This window comes from Lonchura striata, chromosome 10 (assembly GCF_050655825.1).
Source record: "Lonchura striata isolate lonStrDom1 chromosome 10, ASM5065582v1, whole genome shotgun sequence".
In the NCBI taxonomy this organism is placed as follows: Eukaryota; Metazoa; Chordata; class Aves; order Passeriformes; family Estrildidae; genus Lonchura; species Lonchura striata.
The window spans coordinates 10,183,098-10,201,161 of NC_140712.1; the positions used below are offsets into that span (position 1 = coordinate 10,183,098).

The 18,064-nt window shown below is 36.9% G+C and overlaps 1 protein-coding gene and 1 long non-coding RNA gene across 10 annotated transcripts in view; one reads left to right on the forward strand and one right to left on the reverse strand.

Annotated features, from left to right (window-relative positions):
* Positions 1-18,064, reverse strand: part of TJP1 (tight junction protein 1) — a 158,134-nt gene that overhangs the window by 120,030 nt on the left and 20,040 nt on the right. The window lies entirely within an intron of this gene.
* The window catches only part of LOC146766518 (uncharacterized), a 28,388-nt gene continuing 10,607 nt past the window's right edge, over positions 284-18,064 (forward strand). The window contains exons 1-2 of one of the 2 annotated variants that reach the window (XR_014957595.1): positions 284-15,700; positions 17,381-17,531. This is a non-coding gene — a long non-coding RNA (uncharacterized LOC146766518). The remainder of the gene's footprint in view (positions 15,701-17,380; positions 17,532-18,064) is intronic. The other variant, XR_014957594.1, reaches the window with a different exon arrangement.

The window sequence follows — 18,064 nt, forward strand, 5'->3', positions numbered from 1 at the left end:
TCTTGAGCTACTGACAGGGAGGGCGGAAGGAGAAGATGATATACTCCTCTGTAGGTATCTTTTTTCACAATAAAGATGACTGCTAGGTAATGAAGTCACTTCCAGAAAGTTTTCTGCAATCTACATCATAACTTTCTCTTCTAGTGACAAACATCTGGTAATGCTGCAAATGAACCACTGGTGGAACAGAGTAGTCTTATTTATTTCTCTTCTTCAATTAAAACTACAGAATAATTCCACAAGAGGGGCAATTAATTGAAAGACAAATCATAGGGAAAATGCTTTGAGAGAATGCTGCAGATATTAGCTAATTTTTATTTCAGACTAGTGCAATGCAAGGTAGGACTGTTCTGACATGGTACTTAGAAGTCTTTGAAATAACCATTTAAAAAGTGCTTCCCAAAAATCAAATATGAAGTGCAGAAGCTCTGTCTCATAGATTTTATATTTAAAAGTATCATACTAAAAGAAAGACATGCCGTTTTAGAAACTATTAAAGAGGTTTACCTAACATATATAAACTGCCATTTTTTATATAACAGAAATATACATTTTGCTTTCTATATAAAACTGGAAATAATAATGTTTTATACTAGACCATCATTCTGGTAACAGCAAATACATGCCTGAAAACCTCTGGTTGTCTGTGTGAATATAAAACAGTGAGGAGGTGTCTGCAATCTCAATAAAGTGCTTCAATTCAAGTGATTAAAATAATGAGAAGACAAAAAAAGAGAGACAACAGTATATCATTTTGCTTGACCTCTTTTAACTTAGAAACCATTATTAGCACAACACGGTTTTTCCCACTTGTCTTTGGACTATCACCACATCATTCTTACAGATACTGAACAAACTCTCTTGTAGTACTCCTCAAATTCCACCAACAGTTAGGGAAATTTAATTTGTCTCTTTGCATTTATGTATCCTGGAAATGGATTTTTACACTGAAGATTCAAATATCTGGATCTACCACACCCACACAATCTCACTGACACCAGGGGGAATTGGGCATAGGCCAGTAGCCATGGTAGTACTAAACTATCTACAGTACAATGAAAACCAAAATACATAATGCCAATCCTGGAAACTGGTCATAGATAGCAGCTGTACAAAGTAGTGGAAAGGTACTTTATATTTCAAAAATCGGCCTTATTTATTTCTGCAAAGGTGTCTAGAGATTATAACTTTGATTAAATTAAGCCAAAACATCACTTTAATTGCTTTAAAACTTCAACTGACATAAAAAAACTCAATCAAAATCTAAAGAATATAAAATTTTTTTGTAATTGAATTTCCTGCTATTTATTTTCTTATACAAAGAGACATGCTGTGACTTAAAAACCAACAAAGCATTTCCACTTCTGAAATCACTGTGAAATACAAACTGCAAGATATTAACGGAACACGGGATATTTATTCTGCTTGTGGAATCAACTTGTTGCTAAATGTTACAGGAAATGTGTACCGTTATTCCCTGTGACTCCACCCTTCCCTGTGGGAATAATAAAAGGAAGGCAAAAAAATCACCTTTCTACTTTCACTTGCTTTTACTTTTCCTTACCAGGATTCTTTCTGGCAGGCTGGTAACAATTTCATTGTACCAAGAGCCATTCCTGGTGGAGAAATGTTTTGTCATGCAGTTATCATTCCATGGAGAGCCTTGCAAGTAAAGCACAGCTTGGAACACATGCTTGCCCAGCTCCTTGGATCCTGAACAAAGCTGGAGTGACCAACCACTAACAGAGTGAGAATGCCAGGAATCTGTGGCATTTCATCTAACATAATGCATGGTGGTTCTAATTAAAGACAGCCTTCAATGAAATTGTTTTTAAATGAGATTTCTATCACTTTTTAAATCTTTGAAATGGATAAAGACTTACTGCAAGCAAGTACTTCCTAGCATTTTTTCAAGAGACACTTTGCATTGATCACCTCAAGTCAAATGTACAATAGAGAAAGAGGATATTTTTCTTCTGTATTTTCTTTTAAGTTAGTCCTTTTCTCTGTGCAGTTATGTTCAGGGCTGCTTTTTAAAAAGTGTGTCCTTCTTTTCTTCAGTCTGTTTAATAACTTCTCAATATTTCAGTGTTATTGCTGTGAGCATTATTTTATTAACTTTCCAATTTTAGGGTCTGTTTCTCTGTATCATCTAATTTCAAAAAATATTTTCTTTATCCCTTGATTATCTTCTTGCTTTTGGAAACATCTTTTTCCTCAGTGTGCCACAAACACATCTCATGCCTTGTACTTCCCAAGTACTTCACTCAACCTCAATGAAATTAGGGATTAAAAACTTTAGTGGATAAAATAACATAAGACAAAAGCTACCGGTCACATCATCAGCAAGATCTTTGCTTCATATGCTCAAATGACCTAGAAAAAATCATGCATTACCGAGTTATCAACTGACAGATCCAACAGAAGCTACTTTTAAGGGTGGCATCTTGCCTTTTGGCAAGAATTTTAATTTTTCACTCCATGAGCATTAGTGATAAATAAGTGGGACGATTCAAAGTAGATCAAAACGTAGAAACTACAGTAGAAAAGCTCACTAAGCACTAGTCTAACCAGGAACCTAAAAATAATGTTTTCCATGGGGTATGTTTCAGTGTTGAAAATAAACAGAATGTCTTCCTTGACCAGTTTTACACACTTTATACCTCATCCCAAACTCATGTAGAGAGGATGGATTTCACAGCTATCTGCACAGTTGTTACCTAATGAATTTACTTGGGAATAAATATTATAGTGGAAAAACATACTTGGTCTCAGACACAAAATAAAACAGACAAAATTCTGGAAATTTTTTAAATTCCCATCTTTAGTTGTGCTAATATGTAACACAGACATGAGCTAAGAGTCATGTATATCTTCTGAGAGTGCAAATGTGGTATATCTTTTAAATGTGACTGCAGTCACAATTCTTTGTTTAAAGGGTGCAATATATGCCCTTAAACACAACCATCACAAAACCTCTAATTTTACATGAAGTGTAAACCAAATATCACATCAGTCTGCTGCATCTACTTGTCCCCTCTTTTTTTAAAAAGAAAATCTAAATGGAGTTGGCATATATCACAAAATGCTTACAGCCTTTGTGGGTCCCAATGGCATGTTCTTCTATTAGGGCTCATTCTGTCATATCTAGAAACTTTATTTTTAGCCAATGGCAAGTTACTTTGGTTTAAAAGACCAGTCTTAGTACCAGTACTTCACTTTCGTGTTGCCAAGTTTAGATACTGTTACTTAACAGAAACTTCCTTGCTATCCTAAGGACACCTCCAGGTCATCAGCAGTACTGTCAGCAAGCTCATCTCTGCTGGAGCCAGGAAATACCCACGGGCACCCTAAGGGGAAATAAGGCAGGAAATACCCACAGACACATTTCCCAGGAGAGAGAGAGAGACAAACCTCCTGCCTTCTGCTGCTGTGGTTCACTGGCTTTTATTTCTAGCCCGTTTCGGAGCAGGAACTACTCACTTACTGAGGTGATCTAGCAGAACAAAGTGTTAAATTGGGTGTATAAAGCCCCTAATTTCTCTCAATATTTAAATTTCCATTCCCAAAAGAGAGATGAAATTTCCAATTCAGCAGCTAATGCAGCAATAAGTGAACGAGTGTTTCATGTGTTGATTACTTCCCAGATAACAAAAAACCCTATGCAGGTGGCTAAACTTACTGGATCAATAGTGAATACAGATATTTCAGATAATTGGATTGACCCCTTAGTGGATGGTTGATGCCACAAGTGCAGTGCTCACACCTTGGCCAGAATTCCTACAGCAGAACACAGCAAATCAAAGCAGGAACGTCTCTGACTGACACCACACCTCTTCAAAGACAAAATACAACTGCAGCTGGTATTTCTGAGTAAATGGGAATAGCTTTGCTGTAGTGTTCTAAATTAATTAAACTGTCTTCATACCCAGTTTAGTGTAGACATATCTAAATCAATTTAAATAACACTCTGAGGAATTAGATTCATCCATTAATTCATTAAATCAAATTAAAACTATATAAGTGCAGCTGAAACAATTTAAATTGCATTCAGAAAAACTGAATCAATTGCATTAAGTGAATGTAAATTATTAATCTAATGAGTCAGTTACTGATTACTATTGATTTGTTTACCAGTAAAATAAATATTTTATAATTTTGAGCCAATCCATGTGACTTCTAGTTTCCATAAATGTGCACACACACATGCACACACATGAGTGGAGGCCTGCACCCATCCACAGCAATCTTTAGCCAAATGCCTTGGGGGTTTTTCAGACCTCAAGAATGAGCAGCTTCTTTTTATCAGTGTTACAACTGGAACAGGAATAGAAGTCACAGCACAGCTTTTGAGTTGCTGCACAAACTGGACCTATTTACTTTAAAATTTGGCATCTAAGAATTACAAATATCAATAATGGGAAATTATTTGCACTTCTGGACTGTATTTGGCTAAATCTGTCCCTGTAGAAGAAAAAACCCATACAGTATATAATGTACAGAGTGCTATCTACATATTCCATTAGCAACTGAATAGACATTGTGTTTGTTGTGAGCCCTGGGATTTTTCACAGGGTGTTTCTAAATTTCCAGTGCCAGGGGATGCTTCAGGCCTTTGCACACAAGACATGTGGTCAGACTCCTCAGTCTGACAACAGCCCTGTGCCACCTCCTGCCTGTGCCCTGCAGGCAGAGAACTTGGCAGAAATAGAGTTAGGTAAGAAAAATATGAATAGTACCTTTTGTTGGGTAAAAAAAGGAAACTGCCAACTCTACAGCAGAATAAAATTGTTATATCAGGTATCTGCTTCTAATCCTGCTTATGCTGGCACAAGTCAGAAAAGAGACCATAATGATGTTACCAATTGAAAGCTACAAAATACAATGAAATCATTATTAAATGAGTTGATTTTAAAGACAGAGAAAAATAGCTTGTTATTTTAGAAATGTAAACAGCTTCTAAATTCTTTTTTAAAAAATTTTGCAAAATTCAGCTCCGAAAAAATCTAATATTACATTGTATATAACATATAACGTTAGCAAAATTACTACAGTAAAAAACTTGGCTTCTAACAAGTGGTTATTTAGGAATTGGATTTTAACCTGGAGCTCCTTCACCATCCTGTAAATTCTCAAACTTGTTTCTGTAGAAACACTATTCCTTTATTCAGCAGAGCAAAGATGGAGATCTGCCAAACTGTTATGCAAGATAATGAAGCAGTTTCTCAGAGGGTGAGAGATCACATGAAATCACATGCACTACAGAAGGATTAAAATTTCAGGAATGTTGAAAGTTTTACCTTCCATTAACTTCATAAATTACATGACATTTTAGTTTCAAGTAACTACTTTGCTCTCCAAGTTTTAAGAGTACATAATAAACTGAGGATTCAAAACCCTATTCCATTTTCACAATTTTTCACATGGGCAGTAAATTCAAATGCTAGATGGAAGAAAAATTGCAAATTTTCTCTAACAATGGCAACTGCTCAAACTGAAGCACAGTTTTTCATTTACTCTTCTTTTTTCTTCTGCTGATGAAAATTATATAGATAAAGCTAATATTTCATGAAAATCCAAATTTCTGCATCAACATAGATTTCCATACTTGCTATAACAGAGTAGCTTACATTTGAAAGGCTCTTTCTTAGCTTCTATCCCTATTTTGACTCTGCATGTCAGGAGGCTTTTGCCCACACAGAACTTTATATTTCAATTTCAAAAGACCAATTTTGTTAAGGATTTTTTAAATAGAACCTGTCATAATGATATAAACACAGAACTGATACTTCATATAGCACAAGTCACAAGAGGCCTGCATACATATAATTTACCATCAATCTACAAAAAGAGATATTTTCAATAGTTGTCCCTGCTCCAGCATTTCCTTACAAGGAGTCCAAAATTTACCTTCAATATGAATCACTGTTTTACAGTCTATTTATGAGCTGCCCTGATTAGTGTCCAGCAACTCAAACAATTCAGTCTTGAAGGGCCTAATAAGAGGAAGTTCTCATCAAAAGATTATTGTGATGATGCCATGTGAGGGAGACATGGTCTTCTCAGATGATGTTTGGAGAGAAAAAATATGTTTTAAGGCTATTTTTTCCTTTGCCAGAATTAAACTAGCTTTTAAGTTCATGATCTTTTTATTTTCACTTTTAGAATACATAATAAAAATATGAAGATTTTGCAATTTTTTTAACAGGAAAATGTACATCTTGAGACCAAACACAATAAAAGAAGGCACATTATATCTTCTATCATTAATCTTAAGCTTTTAAAGCATTAGTTTTCCTATATATTACTAAGTAGTCACATAAAACCACTAAAAGAAAATTATACTTTGGCTGTCCCTTTAGAGCTTTTTCCTACAGTGCAAGAGACAGTTCTTTTAAGGATTAATTATACAAATGTAATCCAAGGCACTGATTGTACCGGCTGGTACACAGTTCTAGAACACAGGTTATTCACCAAACACATAAAAACTGGGTACAGCTCAGAAATCTGCCAGAGAGGTCCCACAGACTGCTCCTCACTGCCTCAGAGAACATTCCAAACTCCAAATTCTCTATCAGTTATGGACTATTCCTTGAGAATCACTTTTAACTTCAAGTAAGAGCATTACAAATAAACACTTAAAAGCCTCCGAAATTAAAGGCTCCAAAGCTCAGCCCCAGCTCATCATGGTTGGTGGCAGATGAGAAGCCTTATGCCCTAGGATCAGTGAACCAGTATTCCTCCTGGGAATCTTTCAATTTATAAAAGGTATGTATTTTACTTATTTTAAATAAACACACTCTGAGATGTATGTAGAGAGTTCAGTTGAGACTACTGTGAGCTAGATAGCTTTTCAGTAATATAGGTCCATAATTGTTTACTTAAGATCCTCCAATATCATAAATGACTTCCAATCATGAGATGTACAGCTTTACATGCTGCTCTATAGATCAGGCAACCTGAAAGAAATATATGACTCTGCTAAGCTCAGAATTTTACCCAATATAATACTGAGATACTTGAGAAGACAGCTGCCACAGTATTAAACTAAAACACAGAGCCACTGATACTCAGCTTCTTGGCAAGAACTGCCTGATAGTACAGAAATAGGATGCTGGTTTGTTCAGTCATGTGTCCCTTTAGACATTGGTAATATTTTGTCATTTTGCCAGTATTCATTCATGCCTTTTGGATATGACACACCACAACCACACACACACAGAGATGCTCTGAATCAACAGTCAGTTATTACCTGAATGTTCTGCAGGTCAAAGTTTAAGCAAATACAGAGGAGAAATGTTGCAATGGGATAATTATATGTACAATGGATCAGTCTCAGGGTTTCCAGCTGAAGAACTACAATTTCTCAAGTAGGCAGAGCATTAGAGAATATCCCTGTGGAGAATCTTGTGCTGGCAAGAGATGGACTTGATGACCTAACAGGACTTTTCCATCACTGATGTGATTCTCTGAATTTCATGCTTTTTGACAGTATTACAAGGTTCGACAGCATTTCTCTTCAGAAGAGGGATTAAGGTCAGTAAGTATCAGCATCAACTAAAAAGTGCACATGAGGCAATTGTGATTGCAGTAGGCAAAAAGACATTCAGAGTCAGAAAAGTATACAGTGTTTCTGTCTTCTGTACATGCTAAAATCTATGATGTAATCAAAGATCTATATGGAGGAACAAGGAATATGAGACTCAGGCTTCCACACTGTTTTTCCTGCCATAGGGAAAGAAGACAGGTGTAAGATGCTATAAAATAAAACCAGTAAAGGTCAATATCAAAGGCACAAAAAATAAATACTAATTTTAAAAATGGCTTTTGAGCAAATTGCACAAAAATAATGTTGAGTATTCATCATTAAAAGCTCAATGCCTACTAAGAACTAAACTTCAGAAAACAAGTTTTGCTGTAACATCAAAGGAGCACGGGAAAAGGTTTCAGAAAACCATGAAGTATCTTTATTTCATTCTCATCTGTGTTCTTTCACAGGGACTATCAGAGGGATATGCTGTAATCCCCACTAAGGCAGTGGGATAACACACCATATCCAACAACCATAAGACATAACAAACTTGAGCATCTATGCCAGAGGGGCCAACGTGTGGCTCTTGAGCTACACAGTCCTGGAGCAGCTCAAGTCAGCTCTGATCTGTCACAGGGTCAGCAGTGTGCCTGTCCCAGAAAGTGGCTGCTCCGGAACCAGAGTGTGACAGTGAGTCACTAAACAGCTTCTTGGTCACCATCCAACCCAGCTGTGCTCCCATCCTACTATTTTTAAAACCTCCCTTCCTTTCAGTTCTCTAAATGTACCAGCAAGATGCCTCTGCAGTGCCCATGGAGTGCTGTATAAACACAGATAACAAACCCAAATATTCAAACTTTAATGTTGAAAATGTTGGCAATACATAGTAATCAGTGTAGAAAGATTAATTATGTAACTATTATACTCCCATCACCACACTTCATCTTCTCCACAAAACATCATAGAGATCTACTAAACTTCAAAGAGAATCCAATGTGAGAAAAGAAAATATCTTGTCTTCTGACACAGAAGACTGCAGCTAAGAAGGTACTCAATCTGTGATGGCACCTCATCCTTCAGTAAGTTACCTGCATGCTTAACCCTGAGCATGCTTCTTTTCCAAACTGATTTATTACCTTCCACACTCTGTAAGAAGGAATTAGTCAAATTAATTTCATCAGTCAGTTGCATAAGTCTCAATCTATAGGCAGCTCAAAAGCCAAGAAAAGTCCACCTACTTGGTGAAATCACTAGTGTTTTCAGGAATCTTAGATTCTACAGAGGTAAAAGAGTTAGAAATTTTCCAGAGAATATTCAGAAGTTCCTCTGAATTATTATTACAGAATTTACCCAACTTCTAGTTCTTGGTCACCAGTTTTCTTTCATTAACAGTTTTAGGTTTTGTTTAAAGCACTCTCAGGTCTACAGTTCAGAATAAGAGACAGTATTAATACTTTTTTCAAAGACAGTCTGCAGGTTTCTTCCTGACTCGTGCTATACAGCATTCTGCTGTATTCCAGGATACAATGTGAACTTAGGCCTTAAATTGATACTAAAAATTATTTATCTACAATGTAATTTGACAATTAAGACAATTTACTCATAAAACTTACAAAATTCCTTATGCAGCAGATTTTGTAGATTTTGTTAAAGAAATATTAATAAAGAAATTACAAGTTCAACACAGGAACCATTGGCCAAGACCCAGAAATGAAACCAGCTGGGGTGAAAGAAAACTTGGTTCAAAAGGGTTTGAAAATAGTTTCTATACATATTTAAATACTCTGGTATGTGTGTGGGCTGGGTTAGATCTCAAGAGAAAACTAATGAGATAAGCCCCTTCATGCTGGTAAATGGTAACTGCAAGTCAGCAGCTTTGTGACTCCAAATTCCCTGGAATTTCCCATTCTACTGTCTGCTGCTGTAAAAGCTGGTGAAAGCAAAGCCAACCAGCTCAAGTAAAATAGGAGTATTTAAAAATCTATGGTGTTTCAAGGATTTCCTGTAATCCAGCCATTTAGAATGATAACTATCTTTCTATGAGTTTCACAATTGTATCAAAGATATATTCAGAATAAACAGGTTTCAGGCTAGATGGACTTGAAAGCACCAGCGAAGCTGTGAAGGAGCTCAGAGGGAGAGCCTGTGCTGTGGCGGTACCAGGCTGAGCTGAGCTGTGCCTGCAGATGTGGCACACCCTGTGCAATCTGGAAATTCCAGACCCATCCGGGTGCCCTACTGCAAATGCCCAAAAGCAAACCTCCACACAAGCACATTCCAAAGGACAACGACAAAAAAGGGAGCATGCCTAAAAACCAAATTCTTTGCTCTCTAACCTCTGTGTCAGATCTTTTCATCAGCCACCTTTGCTGCCGTCTATCAGGAGGGTGTGATCGAGTATTCCAACTGACATTGGTGGGAGCAATACTCCAATTTTTAATTTGCAATAATCCACTTCTGAGCATTCCTTCCTGACTCTTGGATACCAGAAAAGAGCAATCTCATTTTGAGTATTAATGGATTTAAAGAAAATCTATTGAAAGTGAAGCAAGATAGCACTAATGAGATCTGAACACTATGTGGCAATAAAAAGACAAAAATAGCCAAGTGAGATTAGAAGTAGACATTGACAAAATTGAACTAAAGGATTGCACTCAATGAATGTTCAGTATTTTTTTATTTCGTTCTTCATTTATATTATTATTATTAGCTGCTTCCTTTCTGTTGAAGCAAGGGAGTGGGTAGAGCAGCAGAAACAAAGCCAATGGGATGGTGAGAAATGCCTCACTTTGTTCTGGATGTCCCTATGCTTGTAAAAAGCATGCACAGGGTTACAGACTTGCTGTTTGCTAGGAAATAAGAAATATTACAATATATTTTGCTGTGGCACATTGAATAAATATACCATGAAGTTCTTTAAAACATGAAAAAACTCGAGGCTAGCTACAGTTATCAAATTTTATGAAATCTGTGCTTTTCATAGAATTATTCTCTTGTGCTAAGGTAGCACAGAAATGTTTTAGATCACTTTTTCAAAACTCACCCTTAATGGGGAAGGCATATTTTGGCCCAATATAAAATTGTCATATTGAGTCAAAATCTGAAATATAAAGTGAAGAATAAAAAATAAACAGTTTATTTTTACTATGGCAATGAATTGCTCCATAATTCTGGCTGAATCTCCTTGGAATAGCAGTCTGTAGAAAAATAAAAAATATATGCAGGTGACATAAAACAACTGTCAACTCATAACCAAAAAGAGCCATTAAAGCTTTAGAAATAATAAACAATCAAGCTCAATAGGTAACATAAAGGTAAATAAAACTTAATGTTCAAAAATCCAAATAAAGGAAAATTTTTGCATGACACTTGTAAATTAATTCTGACAAATAAAAAAAAATTGTGACCATTGATTTAATGGCAGAAACATCTGATCATTGTGCCAAAAAATAGTAACAAAGTGTTAAGATAGGGAACTGAATGAAGATTAGCACTGAAAACACTATAATTTCCTCAAGGAATAAATAATAGGTTTTCACCTCAACTCTATGTTTATGAGTCATTGCTTCTAAAAAGGGAACTGCAGAGGAAAGATACAAAACTGCATAGAAAAATGCAATCTAAGTAAGAAAACGACTGCAACTGGGCAAACTGGTATGTTTTTATGATGGATAAAGATTACATTTTTGTCTCAGATTACCAGAAAATAGATTTAACAAATGAATATCTGAACTTCCTAAAGCCAGTTAAAAAAAATCATAGCAAGAACAAGACTTCTTAATTCTGTTAAACTACGGAGTTCATTTCCAGTGGAAGTGTTCAGGGCAGAAACATCACCTCTCCTGTGTGCATACATTTCAAGAACATACAAGCACTGTCAACAGTTTTGAAAAAGATGTTAAAACTTTGGATTAAGGCCTAACCTAATTTCTTCTGAAATAAGAGCAATGCAGAGTTATTCAGGGGAAATATTTTTCTACCCATGCTAACTTGAAACATCTCCAGCATCTGGTTCTCGCCATTCCCACAGACAGGAAGCTGCAGCAGTGTAATCTCTGTGTGTTATCATTTGCTACCCTCAATGACATCAAGACTACAAATAGAGCATTTAATAGTTGGGAGAGACTGGGGCTTTCCTTAGGGACAAACTGGTCTCTTGCTAATGATGCATCACACAGCCCATATAACCCAAATGCACCATTCTGCACAAACTGTACAAATTCCTTCTACTCCTCTGTACTGCAATGTGCTTTGCAGCAGAGCAGTTCTGCCTCACAACAAGGTCCCACTGATCACTGCCATGGTAGCATTCCCTTCCCTGCACATTTACAAGACTGCATTGAAAATGGACAGGGGAAGTAGAGATGCAACCAGGGAGACTACTGCAGGATGCAATTCTGGCTGACTGATACTTTAAGTTTCTAGGAATTATAGAGAAGCATATATTTGAAGGTTTGGCCTCTAAAGTTAATTTTCCTATGTTATTACAGAACATATATGAAAGTACATGTATTCTGTAAGACACTATGCTATCAATATGTGCGATTAAAGAAAAAAGTTTATCAGTCCAGTGTACGAGAAAATTAATTAACATATTTAGCATGCAGAGAGATGGATTTCAGCCAGCACAAGACAGAAGGAAGGGGATTCAAGCAATGAACATGGTGTGAGACAGTCAGAACTGGCATCAGGAAAAAGCAGGTAGGAGGCTAATTAGCACAAAATTTGGAGAATGGGAGAAAAGCCCTTACTAAGAAAACTCCAGTAGGCTTTCCCATGGAAATATCCCTACTTTTCAAATAAAAATGCTAGACTATATACTAAAAAATTATATTACCTTCCTCTTTTCTGTGAGCAGATTGCTTGTGATACATCAAGCACGTAGCCATTCACTTGTGGTAAACCATTCTCTTTAGAAACTTTATAATAGGGTTCAGCATTAACCTATATTTGTGAGGTATACCTTGTTTAATGTCTTACACAGGCACATATGTCTGCAAAGGTACAGGTGGTATCAGCTAACACACTGTTTGTCTTATTAATTCTAGCTGCTTTACCTGCTTAAAATTTCATTTCTTCCTTGCAGTCAAACTGAGATGGCAACACCCTTTGCATCCCTTCTACATTTAGCCTACACACAATTGTGAAAATATGGTGGTGTCAAAGCTGCGCCATGAATTAGCACAAGTTCTGAGGTTTCTCTGGTCACTAAAAGTCTAACAAGATTAGTATAGATACATGGAATGGTTAAAAGAAAGGAAGGAAAAGAAGAAAGGAGAGTATAAACCACAATGCACCACTCCTGTATTAGCACAGGGTTTGTCTCAACTGCTGCAAAAGCAGCCCTGGACATGATGTGCTCTGGAACCTGCTTGACATGACCCCTCACAGACTGTGACACTGCTGGTTCCTAGAAGGACAGAAGGACACTAAGCTTGGGGTGGCTCCCCAGTCAAAAACAGTCACAGGATTTTCCTACATGCCTTTTGAAGAAAAAAGAACTTCAAACATCCAAAAAGGTCAAAAAGCAAAGTCAAGAGGGCTGGATTACAATATAATATTATTTCTTTATTTTATAAGTTCATTGGTTTGATTAATTATACATACTGAAAATCATAGCTAAGCAAAGTGCAAGTGAGCAAGTCAGAGAACTGTCCCTATGGGACATGAAGTAACTGTTTACTCAAAAATCAACTAACATATTTACAGAATAAAACAAAAAGAAAAAGATCAAACCCAAGAAAATTGCTCATTGTTTTTAAAGTCTCTACCTTTGTATTAAGAGACTGGTTGAGGACAAATCACCTTCTGCACTTGAAAATACTGCAGCTGTATTACTTGCCTTACTGTTCTACCAATATTCAAACAGCTTTACCTAAATGTCTGTTTTTTGTATAAAACATACACAACTCTGAGAAGCAATCTACCCAAGTTCACACTGTCTTATCTATAATATCCTTTCAACACTACTCTTAAAATTGTGAACTGAGCTCTGAGAGGTTAAAAAATGACTGAAGTTTTTTATTTGACATAATTCAATTTCATAAAGAATCTTTGACATAAGACACTATTACTGCATAGTACTTTAACATCTTCTTTGAAGACTAATATACCTTATTCAAATATACCTAATATACATTATTCTAATATACCTTATTTCACTTTAAGTATTTAATCAAAGAATGGACAGCAGGTTTAGATGGTGCTCCCTCCTTCAAGCGTCAGAATAATTTATTGAAAAATCTTTGTCAAACATTTAATTTCTGCAATTTACTCTAATTTAATAAAACCACCATTTATTGGGGTTCGGTGCTTGTACCCTGCCAAGCTTTGCAGCTGCTTCACCCTCATACTAAACACTTAAAATCTGGAGTATCCTTAGTTTTTTTGCTGACTCCTCCTAGCAGCTAGATTGGCTGAGCCTTCTCCACCCCAAGCAAGGCTGAAACCGTCCGTTCCTGCCAGCTCTGTTACCAAGCCGGAGCAGGGCAGGAGGAGCGCGCCGGGTTTCCACAGGCTCCTGCCAGGCTGGGGCTGGCAGCTGTGCGGCTGCCGGTGCCACCGAGCCCCAGGGGAGCGCCAGCCAGGGCCACAGGCAGGATGGCGATGTGGGACACAGCCCGCAGAGAGCTGTCCCCGAGGACGGGACAAGGGCACGGAAGTGCAGCTCAGACCTCATGCAGGCTGGCTCCAGCTGTGCAGGAGAAGGTACAGTCTGGTTTGCTCAAATGGCTGCTGACAGTATGCCTTGCTTCCCACTGCTTCTGCCCCTGCTCCTCAAAGCTGCATACCCTGCTTTTGGCTTCTTCTCCTCCACCTTCTTGCTTGCTCAGGTTTAGACTCCAAATTCCCTTCCCTTTTCTATAGGAGGCACAGTCCCTGCCAACTTCTTACTTCTGGCCCTGCTCCCAGGCTTTCTGCCCCTTATTAAAGGATAGAAAACCTCCAAAGGAGATCACGCTTTCTTTACATAATCTATTTAATAATACTTTTCAAGTAATTCAAAGCTAACTCTCACTCCTGAAAAGATCTCAAAGGACTCCAACAATTTAAAAGACTAAAATCTGTGTTGAATTATTGAATACAAAGGATGACAAAACCCACTATTGTGGGCTTCCACAAATATACCCAAAATACCACAAATGCTGCCAAGTTCAGTCAGTCAAAACTGTGAGTCATAAGTGACTTAAAAGGCATAAGGGCAGAGCACTTGAGTTTCTTTCACATTTTTTTCAGGTCTGACACTTTGTCCTTTATCATTTGAGCTTTTGGTATATACTATAACCAAGTTCTAAAGCTGTTCCCACAGCTACAAGGGAAGAAAGATCAATGAAAACTTTCCCCAGGAAGAACAACTTTAAAAACCCACGCCACATTCCATCAAAAAGTTTGGACTAAAACTAAATCTACAGTAAATGGCAACACCATATCACTCTGAAGCCCAACTATGCACCCTACTGGTGTTTTTCCAAAATGACCGTGAAAATGCATTGTGTCAAGGGAAAGGAAGATTTTGACACATTCCAACCCATTTGATTCAAAGACCCTTCAATTAGGCATGCATCTCTGCATTCATTTAATCATTTTTGTATATTGTATAGTTAAAATTAGAAATGATCTAATTTATCTGCGTCAAAGATGGCACATAGATAAATCTTGACTAGACCAGAGGTTCTCAATTTTTTTTATTTCTTCAGGCTTCTAGTTGCAAGCAGCAAGGAACCACTTCTGAGTTCAGCCTGCAAGCTAATTTACATATCACATTTCTCTCAATGCCAGGTTAACTGTGGTAGAATTCCAACACACATACTGGTATTTTCCTCTATGCTCCTTAGCAACTCTTTAATCAGAAAGGTCCCAGAAACTTTTCTTGTAGAAGAATAATGTCCTACATTCCCAGCTTCATAAGTATATCTAATAACAACAGTTACTAAGATGACAATGCTTATTAATTTTGAGCATCTCCACAGGTTATGTTCAGATGTAATCATCTTTAATTAGGTGTCATCCTAAAGCACTACCAAAATCAGACTCATTCATTAATCAGAGAACTTAAAAACTAATAACTAATGGGACTCATTCTTCTCATCTTTTTCCTTGTCAGCAAGGAACTGTCTGAAAGAAGTTCTCTGCACTCAAGAAAAGAGAAGCAGCTGCATACAAGAAAAAGTCATTTTTATTTTCATATATTCTGCTGAAATTTCTGTTTTCCCTGCACCACTACAATTGAACAGAGAGTTTTCTGACACTTAGAATTCCCAAAATAGTTTTAAAATGTATTGCCTTATCCTCTAATATCACATTATGAACCATAAGCACAATTATGACAACTGATATTCTCTGATTTTTTTCCTTTCAAAGGGCAAACATTTTTAAAAATATCTACACCTCAGTCTTCTTCCTCTCAAATGCAGTTTATTTCACTCGAGGTGTTTACTCAATGATATTTCTACTAAGAACATTCGACCTTTAAGCAAACATTCCAGACTATGTCCTTTAGGTGAAAACACACTGGTTGGGGTTCCTTCCACATGTTCCCCTCCAGCATGTTTGCTTTGTTCAATGCCATATTTATCCTGCTCACTGATTCTTGTCTGCCAACAATACCTCTTTTCAACAAACTCCCTTCTAATATCCTTATACAAGATCTTCCCTATTGCTGAACATCCACTTCACTTTTAATTAGAAAAGGCAGTATGAGTGTCTGTTTTAACATCACAGGAACCACAGATCCTGAGAAAAACTGATTTCAGGGCAGATTCTCCCCAGTCTTCTGAATATTTAGTGTACCAAAGTGAAATGGTAGGAAAGATTTAAGAGTTCCATGCAATGCCTTAAGGTAAATTTAGGGGCACTATCACTGAGGTGATAAACCATCTTTACCTTTTTAATTCCACTTGATACATCTGTACTAGTGAGTTTTTAACACATTTCAACTTATTTGATACTTAGAGAACTCAGTTTTCTTGTGTTTGTAGCTCATCTGATACAGTAGGACTCTGATGCTAACAGAGCACTCCAATTTCTATTGTAATATGAATAATAATCACCACAAAAATGAAGATGAAACAAGAGAAGACAAACTGTACCAACATTAGTATAAAAGCCACTGTTAAGCCCTGAGTAAGGAAGACCATTAAGGGACAAAATACAACTGCAGATCTTCAGCTAGTCTCACTATAAGTCATGAAGAATGATTTAATCAAGAACACCTAATGCCTCATGCCAAGCCCACAAAGTTTGGTAGCCCCACCAATTTATTAAAGATACTTTTTGAAGGTATAGTGTGCAAAGAACACAATCCCATATAGAAAATCCTAGTTTATCAACAAAATCATAAAGTCTTAGAAAGTTTTATGCTTGAAGGGGTCACTTATAATACTTTGCCTGACACTTTACACTTGCAATTGCTGCCCATAGAGGTACATTTCCACAAGACAATATCAGCAGAAGATGCATAACATGGCAAATTGTGCCTTATCACTTCCGTGACCACTCTACAGAGTGCAGGCACCATTCTAAGTACTATCTTAACCAGAAAAGTTTGCAGTGGTAGGAGAAAAAATGAAGCTTCCATCAGGAAATTTTAGTTGGCTGGGACCAAATCCAACAAATCCTCCTGACTCATCCATTATCTTCCTGGTTTTGCACTTGTTCTTAAAAATTGTCTGTTTTCCATCCTAAATTGTATTTCTTCATCGGCTCATCTTAAAGCCCTAAAACGCCCTCACAGAATGCACAGCAGCACATCTGAATCCATGAAGCAGATACAGCAGTTATTAATAATGCAGATATGAGATGATAAAGTATTGGCTGCAAAACTTGCATATTGATTCATCACATTTCTAGGTATGTGTCTGAACTCCTTCTAGCTGGCCTTTGAACATGCACAAGAATTGCTATGAAGTGGAGAAGTGAAGGCAAGCCAGTTCTGTGTGATTGGATCCCTGGATTGTTACTGCCTAGCAAGTACTGGATTCTGTAGTAATCAATCCTCCAGGTATCCATTGCTATTTTGTTATATTGCCTAAACTGTTGCGAGTGAAAGTAGAGGAAATACTGCATCCAGTTACTGGAAACAGCTTTTAGTTAACTGGTAAGATATGAAAACACATGATTTAGGCCATCCCTGCCTTACCTTGAAGGTAGAGAAAGGAAAAGCTGTGTAGTTCTCTGGTTATGCAACCATTGGTAGATAACCAAGAAAGGCAAACTTGGTTGATTTGGCCAACCAAGTTTCACAGGGATCACATGTTTCAGAATGAAATAATATAGACCAAATATCCAATAATAAATTGTGAAAAGCTTTCTAGCAGCTATTGAGAGTCTTCATCTGGGAGCTCACATCCCTATCTCATTAGAGTAGATGAATAATAATTTCACAAAGCTGTGTTTAACAGTCCATATATAAAAACATGCCTAACAAAGGCCAGCTGAAGTGGTGCCTGAGTGCTCAGGCAGCATCCAGCTTTGACTGGCAATCATATTATTCTACATTATCAGAGTCAAGTAAATAATTAATATATTATAATA